The 11,578-nt window shown below is 38.9% G+C and overlaps 1 long non-coding RNA gene across 1 annotated transcript; it reads left to right on the top strand.

Moving 5' to 3' along the window:
* Nucleotides 1-1,420: 1,420 nt before the first annotated feature.
* Nucleotides 1,421-8,755, top strand: LOC103159946. The gene is made up of 4 exons (XR_004768468.1): nt 1,421-1,638; nt 6,317-6,463; nt 6,945-7,133; nt 8,395-8,755. It is a non-coding gene; the product is annotated as an uncharacterized LOC103159946 (long non-coding RNA).
* The last annotated feature ends 2,823 nt before the right edge of the window (nt 8,756-11,578 follow it).

The raw sequence follows: 11,578 nt of genomic DNA, 5'->3' as shown, positions 1-11,578 counted from the left end.
AATTTACATTAAACAGGAATTGATATATTTTTGCTTGCATCATAAAATGCTACTATTAAATTGCTTATAAACCTCCTTATTTTGTCAAACATAAATTACCTGCAAATAACTTGGAGAGAATGTAACAATGGAGATAATGCACTTAATATATAAAAATCAATTATTTTGAGATATTTGGCTACTATCTTATATAAATAGCTCATAAAGTTGGTCTCATTTATTGATGTTTCAGCGAAAGCAACCACATATTTGAAATGTGGATTATATTGCTGAAAAATACAATTAATTACCTGGAACAAAATAGGATCATTATCTCATATGGTATTATTCATGGAGAATATTTTAAAAATTGTGACACGCTATACAAGCAGTAGCTACTGATATGAGTATAATACAAAATTCATTCTCTCCTCTTTGCACAAAAAAATTATTAAATGGGTTGGATATCACAAGTTCATTGTTTATACTTTGACACACACTTCACACAGTTTTCTCTGTGTAAATATTTATCCCTAACTTGCTGAGCAACTGTTACGCATGATGCATAAACCTTCATCTTTCAATATTCAGATAATTTAGACTTTCTCTTATATAATTTAAGGATCTTACATATGAGTCACTACTAATGGATTTGAACTAAGTTCTGCTAATTCTCAGATTAGTCATTAGGGAAAGGAATCAATGTGACAAGAACAACACCGCACCCCAACCCACCCCCTTAAAACTAATAATGCCCAATGCATAGGCATTTGTAGACTCTGCCACATCTGCCTGTGATGGATCTGAATGATCAGGTATTGTTCAAGATTGATTACTCCCTCAGTGGCCATAGGAAGTCCTCAAGCAAGCAGACATCGTCTATTTCCTCTTAGACTCATCTGTGTTTGGCATAGTACAATCTGCTAATCATTATCAAATAAATAGCTTCAAAGTAATGAAAACAGTGACCAAGTCATTGCATGGCCTGTGCTTCATTCAAACATGTAGAGGCACTTGACACTTCTTTTATTCTGAAGGCTATTTCCTAAATGTCCTAATTACCACTGAACATTTATTTTGCATCAGCATGCTGCTGGTGGCATCCACATTTAATCAGTATAGTCACTTTGAAATCTTCACTGGTACATGTTTATCTCTAGATCCTACGACCTTAGGCGATGCAAGCTTTGACTCCATAGACTGAAGTTTGTGCTGTTTCTCCTTTCTTTAAACAAGCTTAGTCTTTGGTAGCCAGTACTTAGGGGATTCCCAAAATATTTGCAAACATTTCTGTCAGATAGCATCAGCATCACCATATGATTTAAACAAGCATGTATTCATCACACTTAAACCAGATGTCATCGGAGTAGATGAGAAATGAATCATCCACTCCTGACAGCTTGTTTATTTCTGGCAATATTTCCAGCAGGGATTGTTGAAATGTGTAGCACACTTCCTTCATATCTGGGCATGAGGTTGAGATTCTAAATGCCACTGGAAAAAATGCCTTCCTTCAAATCAAGCTCCATTCTACTCAGAACAAGAAGAAGGTGGGGGAACAAGGCAGGTCTCAGGGTCTCCTTGGGACATATGAATAATAATCCAGTCACCGTCAGCATTTCCACCTCCAGCCTGAAGGATTGTTCCCATCAATTAAAGGTTAGTTCCCACTAACTAAAATGTGCCAGGCATGGTGTTGTTATTTAACTTGTTCAGCTTTCTTTTTTTTTTAATGTATTTATTTTTATTTATGTGTGTGTGTGCCTGAATGTCTGTATGTACACCATAGGAGTGCAGGTACCACTAATATTAGAATATGGTATCAGATCTCCTGGAACTGGAGTTATAGGCAGTTGGGAGCTGTCCAGTGTGGGTGCTAGTAACTGAACCCAGGCCCTCTGGAAGAACAATATATGCTCTTAACTACAGAGCCATCTTTCCAGCCCCACTCTGCACAACTTTTTACCTATTCATCTTTTCTTCATTCAGACAAAAGTACCAAGTACAGAGAGAATGTACATAAATAACTCAAGCAATCCTAGGCATTTAATATGAGCTGAATCAGTGATTCCCACTGGGTCCTCCGACTCTAACCCATGTGTCAGATTCTGGGCTCACAATCTTAACCTTTAAGGATCTCTTGTTCCTTGTATATGGGATTAGAGGGTGGGGTAGGCAATTAAATAATGGATTCTCCACAGTTTTTTATTTCTGAAAGACTTAAGCATCCTCAACTGCCTAGAGAGTGCTATAGGAAATTGTGTAATCACTTTGCAAACAGGAGTCCACAAACTGTAAAGGGGCAGGGACTCAGCCTCCACAAAGAAAACGCATCTGGTAGCATCCCCCTTCATTTAAAGTTCATAGGTAAGACCATGTGCTGTGAAATCCTTTTTTTTGTAAGAAGCCTCATGGATAAAAGGGTTTTCATCTGGTGGTCAGGCAGTGCTAAAGAATCAGAGAAACAATACGAACCCAGAAAATGATCTCTTGGAGTCACGTTACAGTCCCTGAGGCAATTGGATGGCTTAAAACAATGAGGGAGATGGAGAAGAAATGAATGGGGTGGACTGCCTAGTTGCAAGGATAAGGTCTTTTCCATAAATCTCATAGGTCAGGCCAGCTCCCAGGTCAGAAGGTCATGAGTCAATGACCAGAGAACCTTGTATATCAGCTTTAATTATTTCACCCTGCTTCATCCTAGAAGGAGACAGCTATGTACACACAGACAGACACACAGACGCACAGACACACACACACACACACACACACACACAGCGAGAGAGAGAGAGAGAGAGAGAGAGAGAGAGAGAGAGAGAGAGGGAGAGAGAGACAGACAGAGAGAGAGACAGACACACACACACATGGGCTGGGGGAGGGGGGCAGGCCTCCTATACTAAAGTCATCTAATCCCTTTTGAAGTTAAAGATGTAAAGATACAGGAGCCTAATCCATAAAGGTTGCTGACAGTAGAAGACCTGGATGTCCTGTCTGAGATAAGAAAAATGTGTCCCTTCCCAGGGCTGCTGCAATCGAGTTTATTCCCATCCCACTACAGGTCACAGGCTTTAGAGACTCCCTCTTTTCTCTCATGGAACCACGGATACACCCTCTGCCCTGGAGAGCAGAATCTCTTTCCTTAAAGGATACATTACCTCATGGTGATTATCTGCTACTAACCAAAGGCCTTTTCCTAAGAGGAGAAGTTAACGCCACAGGGTTCACACAGACTTGGGAAACCATGCTTGAGTTGGGGCAGTCAGACTATTAGAATTTATTTTTGTGTTTTAGTTTCTGACTGATCTGACTGAAACATTGTTTCAACTTTAATGGGCCAAAATTGAGAGGAAGAGCTAATTGGTGGAATAGACACTGATCAGCACCCACAAAAATCCCATGGGTGGTCCACCACAAACAAAAAGCAAATCTTTATTCTGTGTGCTATCTGGGATCCCCTGTGGGAAAGATTTGGATTTCTGGCAGCCTTAAATTTGACAGCAACCTCTTAGTATGTAGATGAGCAAGGTAATTTGGCAGCAAACTCCATGCTCACCAGACTGGTATATCAGAACTAAATCACAGATGTCACACACATGTTCTCTGAGAAGGCAGAGAATTGATAAGGTGCCAAAGCCCATCACACCCACGCCATCCCTGTTCCAATTGATAGATCCTCTCATCCTTGAAATTCTGACAACTGTTATTAGAGATAGAGGCCCTAACTCATATCTCTTCCTGACTCTTTATCCATCTTCCCAAATCGTGCCTATCTGAGCCTAGCTCAGACTCATTTAATTATGACATCTGAATCAATACCCCATCCTGGTCCTGCCTGCTCCAGCATGCAGCAGAGGGTCCAATCTCCATGACAGCCTTTCTTGGAAGTTCACCTTTTCATTTGGAAAAATAAAAGAAAACGCCCCACTCCCTATTGCCTCTCCTTATTTATTTTTAATTTTTGAAACCAGTTGTTACTTACAGGCCTGGAAAGATTTAGCATATGCATAGGGAAAATACATTGTATTTTCTGAACTAAGATTCAGTTTCTGCCTCTGAAATGTCAAGCTAGAAACTGGAAAATGGAAATGAAGCCAACGGCAATTTAAATAAATTACAAGCTGACAACAATATGCCTGGGTGATGTTTTAAATGAAACATATTAACTGCAGAAATATCGGGAAACCTTCAAACAGTGGAACAGACTCCATCTTGACACTGTGGTGGGCTTTTCAACACTCATCTGTATAGGAACATGTTATGAGGGAAAAGAGACTGCATAGGAATAATGAAACTTACCTTCTTCTGTCAGCTGTCACAAAATACCATGAAGTAAAAATGAAACAATACAAGTTTCTGCCTTACAGTTCTGGATGATGGGAAGTTAAAGACCAAAGAGCTGGCAGGGTCACTGTCTGCTGGGGATCTGTTTGCTGACTCACTATTTTGCTGCTGTGCCCTCAAGAGCAGAGTTCTTAGAACTCATCTTGTGTACACGTGTGTGATGTGTGTATATGATATTGCTCTCTCTCTCCCTGACACATTCACATGTTTGCATGGATTCGTGTGATGTATGAGTTTGTGTGGAGATTCAGAGTCAATGCTGAGTTGGTATCTTCCTCAATTACTCCCTACTTCATTTTAAAAGTATTTATTTCCTCTGAGTTCTAGGTATATGTGTGCGTTTATGACAATATCTTTTACATGTTCCTAAGACATAGGCCCTTTGTAAGACCAGATGGCTACAGGACTATACAGGTTCTTCCAGTATGCAACATCTAAGAATCTGAAAGCTGAAATCCAGTATTTGGTGATAAAATTGTAGGCTTATGTATGTCAATAATGCATATGTGTACATATCTCTATAGGGTCTGAGCCATAGTATAAGTAGAGGGTATAGGCTTCTATGTATCTGTGCAGAAAATCAGCCCCAGACACCTTTACTGTTCCATATAGAGCCAGAGAAGTAGTTAAATTGCTTTAATAATATTTTATCTATGTTTTGGAATAAAGGTAATCTCCATATCATGAGAGATCCAAATGATGAGCACTTCCAGACACACAGAGACTCGGCATCCTTGAAACCAGCTTTCGGACATTTAGAGGAAAGCTGTAGAAAATTGAGATATAGTCTACTCCTCTATATCATGGTGAATTTCTTATAAAAAGCTATTAAAATCTTTTTAATGAAGCCTTGAAAACTAGTAACTGCCAAAAGGAAGGTAAAGGGGTCCATTGTGTTTCTGCTAGCTGGCAGTATTGATGCCATCATAGTGCTACACATAGTTTTTAAAGTTGTTTGGGTTTTTTGTTTTGTTTTTACTTTTATTTATTTGGGGGGTGCGGTGTATTCATGACCCAGAATGTATGTGGAAGCCAGAGGACAGCTTTCCATGGGTTGTTTCTTTCCTTCTACCATGTGTGTTTTGGGCATTGAATTCAGGTCTGTAGTACGGGTGGGAAGTGCCATTGAGCCATCTCACCAGCTCCTAAACTGACTTTGTCCTGAAGTAGAAACTGTTGTCATGATTTTGTCATGTCATGTCATGGGGAATGAGTCAAGATCGATGTGAGACCAAATATCATTGTAAGGGAAATTGGAGGTCTAAGCACTGGAGCGGACCCACCAAATGATACCATTAGCAAATTATAATTATGACTGACACTGTCCTCTCAAACATCTTGACTAGAATACTTTTTTGTAGGATTCAGAATATGTCCAAATACTGTTTTTTGCTCAAATTACCATGGCCATATTAAAGAGACAAATAATACACACACACACACACACACACACACACACACACACACACACATATATATATATATATACCTCTCTTCACAAAACAAAATATCATCAAAGTATTTGATGCAGTGTTGATTTTTTTCAGTTTCTAATTAGGTCCTAGCATCTAGTTTAGGGGATGCTATCAGAAATGCATTCCTTAATGATCACAGAACAAAACTTCGCATCATTTACTATATGGGAACATAATAATCTTTTACAACTCCTAAAATATCTTTCAAAATACTTCTTTAAAAGCCCTACACAATTTCCAGCTTATAGTAGAGGCCTGACAAAGGATGGGAAAAGAACTCTACTTTTCTGCTTTTAAACTAATTTCCCATCATTTGCAGATCACTCAACATTCAGGCTTTCACACAAGGAAAGAACTACAGTTATCCAACTCTGGTTCTTAAATCCTTGATTTAATCTGCTCTACCTCAAATTCAAGTATCTTCTAGGACCATGAAAAGGCATTAGTAGATCCTCTTTTCATAATTGATGTGGTTACAAATGTCCTTGGAGTTCCATATAACAAGATGCTTGGGTCGACAGGTGGATGTCACTTAACACAGAAAGTCCCTGGGTTAAGACTGCATTCTCCTGCTGGGGACCACGAAGAAAATCAACCTTCAACCTTGTGATGTAATGTACCCTCATCTCTTGCAAATGGAAACTCAGAGGGGTCCAGAACAGAAAAAGGTAACTGATATTTACCACTAAGTATAGTGGTGCACACCTAAAAACCCATTGCTCTCTAGGCTGAGAAAGAATATTACAAGTTCAAAGGCAATCTGGGCTATGCAGCGAGTCTGTGCCTCAAAACAATAGCAACCAGAAAAAATGAGGTTGCTAGTAGACTTTGGATGAGCAGAGGCTGTTATGAGCAAACTGGGGTGTTTAGCAACAGGTTGCTAGTAAAGTTTGGATGAGCAGAGTCTATTCTGAGCAAACTGGGGTGTTTAACAAACAACACAGCCATCAACTCATCATTCAGTTTCTGAGGCTGTTTTCTTATATACAAAGTGGTCAATTTCAGAGGATTACAGTAAATCCCAATAAATAATTGTTTTTATAAAAGTTCTTATTCCATGATTTATATTTTTATTTTATTTTTGACATTATTATGTAGCTAGACCAGTTACCCTTCCCATTTCACACTTCCAAACTCTCCCATCCATAGTCTCACCAACATGACCACCAAAGCATGAAATGATCATGGACAACAGCAGACATGCCAAAGTGGACAGCGGAAAAGCCATGAAACCTCAGCCCTACACAGAGAACTACAGGCAACTAAGGAATTCTGAGAGTTAACGTTTAAAGAAATTTTACAACCTACAAATCTCTAACAACCAAAGCTTTGAGTATGGTATGTAATGTCATGTTAGCCTCTGGTATTTCTGCTAGTGTGATTAAACAAGTCATAGGAGGGTTAATGAATCCAAGGGAAGAGAAGAAAACAGTTCATATTATTATATTATTATTCTAGTCTATTTTTAGTTATGTGTTAGTATTAACTAATCAGCTATACTATTTGCATACCATGTTTCATGGTTTCATTATGCTAAATATTTTATGACTTTCTACTTTGTTTCAGTTTTCAAGAATGAACACACTATGGATAATCCTCATAATAGCAAATGACTGAAAAATACTCACATTCCAAAATTACTATGGTGTGCTTAGGTAGTTACTTTGTAGATAGAAGGTTCTGTAGACTTGTGATACAGCCTATTAAAAGCTTATGCAAAATTATGGTTCAGCATGAGTGCCTATGGAAAAAAAAAACACATGGCTTTGGCTGTGGCAAATATAATTTGTGCTCATGGTAAATTTGACTGCCATAAAAGTACAGTCTCTGTTTCCTTGGGGAAGGCCAGGCTGTAGAACATTGAGAAAGCAGCTCATCTATACTTAACATGGGATAGGTCATGTAGGACAGCTTGGAGCCATTCCAAAGGTGATGTGTGCAGTGATTTTTATGCTGTGGGATATAGGTCATGTCCCATAAATGGTACTACATAGAAAAATCTATTCTACAAAAAGATATATTACCTGTCGTTGCAAACCTGAAATGCTGTCAAGTAAAAGATAGGTTTACAGTTCCAAATTATAAGACAAGAATGAACAGATTAAAATTACAGGGACAATGGTTGGCAATGATGTGCCAGGTTCTTTTCCACTGTTCAGACTTGTTCACAAATCAAACAGGATGCATTGTGGGGGAGTGATTCGTTGTTGCTTTCAATGTTAAAAAAGCAGTTTGAGTTTTTGTGTCTGGGAGGGAACAATAAACTAGATCAGGTATTTTCCAATTATGGTCTGCAGTATCTAAGGAAGACCCTGAGATGGCTGTGGGAATGATGTAGAAGGGGACAATCTGGTATGCTCAGTGGGACTCTAAGCCCTCATCCCTGACTCAGCTGGAACAGTCTGGCTTCTGCCTGTTGTTGAGTGCCTATTGTCATTATGTGTGTTTGTGTGTGTGTGTGTGTGTGTGTGTGTGTGTGTGTGTGTGTATGTGATGTTTATTTAACATATCATTTTAATTTTGGAAAAAAATAAGATAGAGAAGTTCTACTAGGCAATTTTTTAAAAATCACAGACATCAAATCTTCCTTTTCTGCAAGGGTTCCACAAGGATGTGATTTGAATTCCAAAGATTGGTCCACTGTATGCATCTTCACCTCCACTCAAACATCCCCGCAGCCTAATTTGAAAATAATTCCTGATGTGTCATGTGCCCATCTCCTTTTCAACACTTTTGGATCTGCTAATTTTCTTTTCCACTTGTGACAACAGAAATCAGTCCAGGGATTCAAGATACCAAACACATGGTTAACAAAATAAGCCACTGAGAGTACAGCAAGTTTTGTGCAAAATACAGTTCAGAAAATCAGTATGGGTGACTATGTTTTACCGATGTTTTTAAACATTAAAACTAAGTATTAAAATGAAATTTTCCTATGGATCTTATTTTTGTTATATAAAAAGTTGGAATTTTATTAAATTTTCTCTCAAGGAGCCACACAAGCTGAATATTCTTTATTTGATTGATCCTCTGTCTGGATACAGCACCTATGGTCACATTTTGTTTATATATGATGTCCTTAATGTCATTGTGGTCTTAATAATTTTTATCAAGGTTTTTTTGTTTGTTTGTTTTGATTTTTGGTTTTTGAAAGAGGGTTTCACTGTGTAGTCCTGGCTGTCACAGAACTCACTCTGTAGGCCAGGCTGGTCAGAGATTCATATTTGGTTCAAGTTCAGGAGACATGTGATTGTGAGTGCTCAGTCCTACAGGGGAACTCTCAGAAAAGTGTTGGTGACATACCTGCTGCACGATAGGGCAGCAGGCCTGTGAGATGTTGGTTTCTGGACATGGCATGGCTGCTGCACACATGAACTCACAGGAGCTGTGTTCAACCCCACAAGGTCAAGCTACTTAAAAATCCAGCATGGAGCAGGAAGGGAACCCTGATGCCCCTACCCATAGTTAGGGAGTTGGTGGTAGCTGATGGAGGCTGAAGCCAGGCTAGTCGCTTTTCTATGGGTCAGCGGCTACTCACTGGTTGTTTACCAATGCCCCCATGGACGATCCCACACCCACGCCTATTAGCAGCACTAACAGGACTTGGTGCATTATTTAAAAGAGAAAGAGGATGTAAAATTGGGAGGGAGACATGTTGTAGGGGTGCAGGGGGAGGTTGAGGGATGAGGGAAGGAGTAGGGGGTAGACACTACTAAAATACACTGCATATACATATTCAGATTAAAAAAATAAAAGTCTTCCTGGGCAGTGGTGGTGCATGCTTTTAATCCCAGCACTTGGGAAGCAGAGGCAGGTGGATCTCTGTGAGTTCCAGACAGCTAGGGCTATACAGAGAAACCCTGTTTCAAAAAAGCAAAATAATAATGATTAATAATAATAATAATAATAATAATAATAATAATAATAATAATAAAAGTCTTTACTGAAGGCAAAGGCTTGTTAAATGTTCACTGAAGTATTTTAAAACTCTTCTATGTAAAAAAAAAAAAAAGATAAAGAATTCAGCCATGTAAGGAGTAAAGTAACAACTCATGCTGTAACTTGTGATAAGTCCAAAAACACGATGTTAGGTTAAACAAAAACAAAACAAACAAAACACCTCACCAACGCCCTCAAAAAAACAAAATCAAACAAAACAAAAAACAAACATAAACCACAAAAAACAATCCTATATGGAAAAATGTAGAATTGGTACAGACAGGAATTACAGTGGTGGTTGCCAGGGGCCCCGAGCAGGAGGAAGGGAGGCATAACTGGACTAGGGATGGACACTCTTTGGGGGTGATGAAAGGGTTTTAGAATTAGACAGAGGTAGGAGGCACACAACACATAAATGTTTTAACAGTTACTAAACTGTTAATAATGGTTAATTTTCATTAGTGAATTTCATGCCAATTAAAGAGCCATGCAGGGAAAATTAATTTTGTGAATCATCTCTGGGAATAAAATATTAAATATCCTCTGTGGTCGACAACATACTAAAAGGTAGTTTTATCTTAAATTTAATATTAAAAGATGTTTTCACCTCAGCTTCCCTGCTCAGAGATGCCTTCTGTAGATTGTTATTTCTTCATCTATATTTTAAGAAATATTTGAGACAGTGTTTTGTTATGTATCCCACACTGCTTTGAACTTATACACCATAGGTTGGTGTTGAATTTATGATTCTCTAGCCAGTTTCTGTGATTATAGGAACATACAATCATACCAAGAAGTATTGGCTAGTTTTTCAGTGACATTGTTCAGGAGGATTGCTATGACCTATCAACACGTACACACCAACGCCTGCTGTATAAAAATCCTTATGTATGCTGTGAAGATCTGTTGCTCTGATTGGTTTAATAAAGAAGCTAACTGGCCAATAGCTGAACAGGATAAATTTAGGCAGGAAAAGCCAGACTAAGAGAATGCTGGGAGGAAGATGGGTGGAGTCTGCAGTCACCAGAGGATAAGAGAAATCCAGAGATGAACCATGCCATGTTAATAAAGGTGCCACCATGTGGCAGAGCATAAATGAGATATTTTGTTAACTTAAAATGTAAGAGCTAAATTAGTAATAAGCCTGAGCTGTTGGCAGAATATTTATAATTAATATATAAGTCTCTATGTTGGTTATTTGTTCCGGACAGGTAAACTTCCACTTACAAACACCTTGGCCATTGAGTCAGACATACAGCTAGGCTCTGGCAACCCCTTCTCATCTGTGGTGTCAGCATACTGAAGGAACCTTCAGTTCATTTTGGAAAACCAGATTCAGCCCAAGAGAAAGGCATTATCCTTCATTCTTGAGCCAATCACCTCTTCTGCTTTTCAATGTATCAAATCTCGACCTGAGTTCTAGAAGAGACAAACCATATAGCTGTAGAAAGACTTCTTATTTTTATTGGAAACAACAATGCAAAAATGTAGAAAATACCTGAATTGACTTAGACTTGTGAGTTGCTAAGTAGGAGAGAAAGAGGATCACAAATCTGAATGCATTTTAGACAGAGGTGCACAGGAAGCCCAGCATGGCTCTCCCCCTCAATGGAAGACTCTACCCCAGAGCTGGGACAGCCTTCCATATTTCGTAGTCCTCTCAGACCAGGGGCATATGACACATGAAATTCCAGAAGCAGGTCTTAATACATGAGGCAGTAGTAGCACAATAACTAATTTAGAGCTAAACACCTTTCCTTCCCAAGCTTGCTGTCATGGGTAAGACTGTGTGCCAATGATTGCCAGACATAGCTGGAGCCTGCGGCTTCTCTCCCTCTGGTGGT

The sequence above is a fragment of the Cricetulus griseus genome, chromosome 2, assembly GCF_003668045.3.
Source record: "Cricetulus griseus strain 17A/GY chromosome 2, alternate assembly CriGri-PICRH-1.0, whole genome shotgun sequence".
Classification (NCBI taxonomy): Eukaryota; Metazoa; Chordata; class Mammalia; order Rodentia; family Cricetidae; genus Cricetulus; species Cricetulus griseus.
Note: the sequence above shows the minus strand (reverse complement) of the source record. Positions and strands in the feature narration are given on the sequence as shown.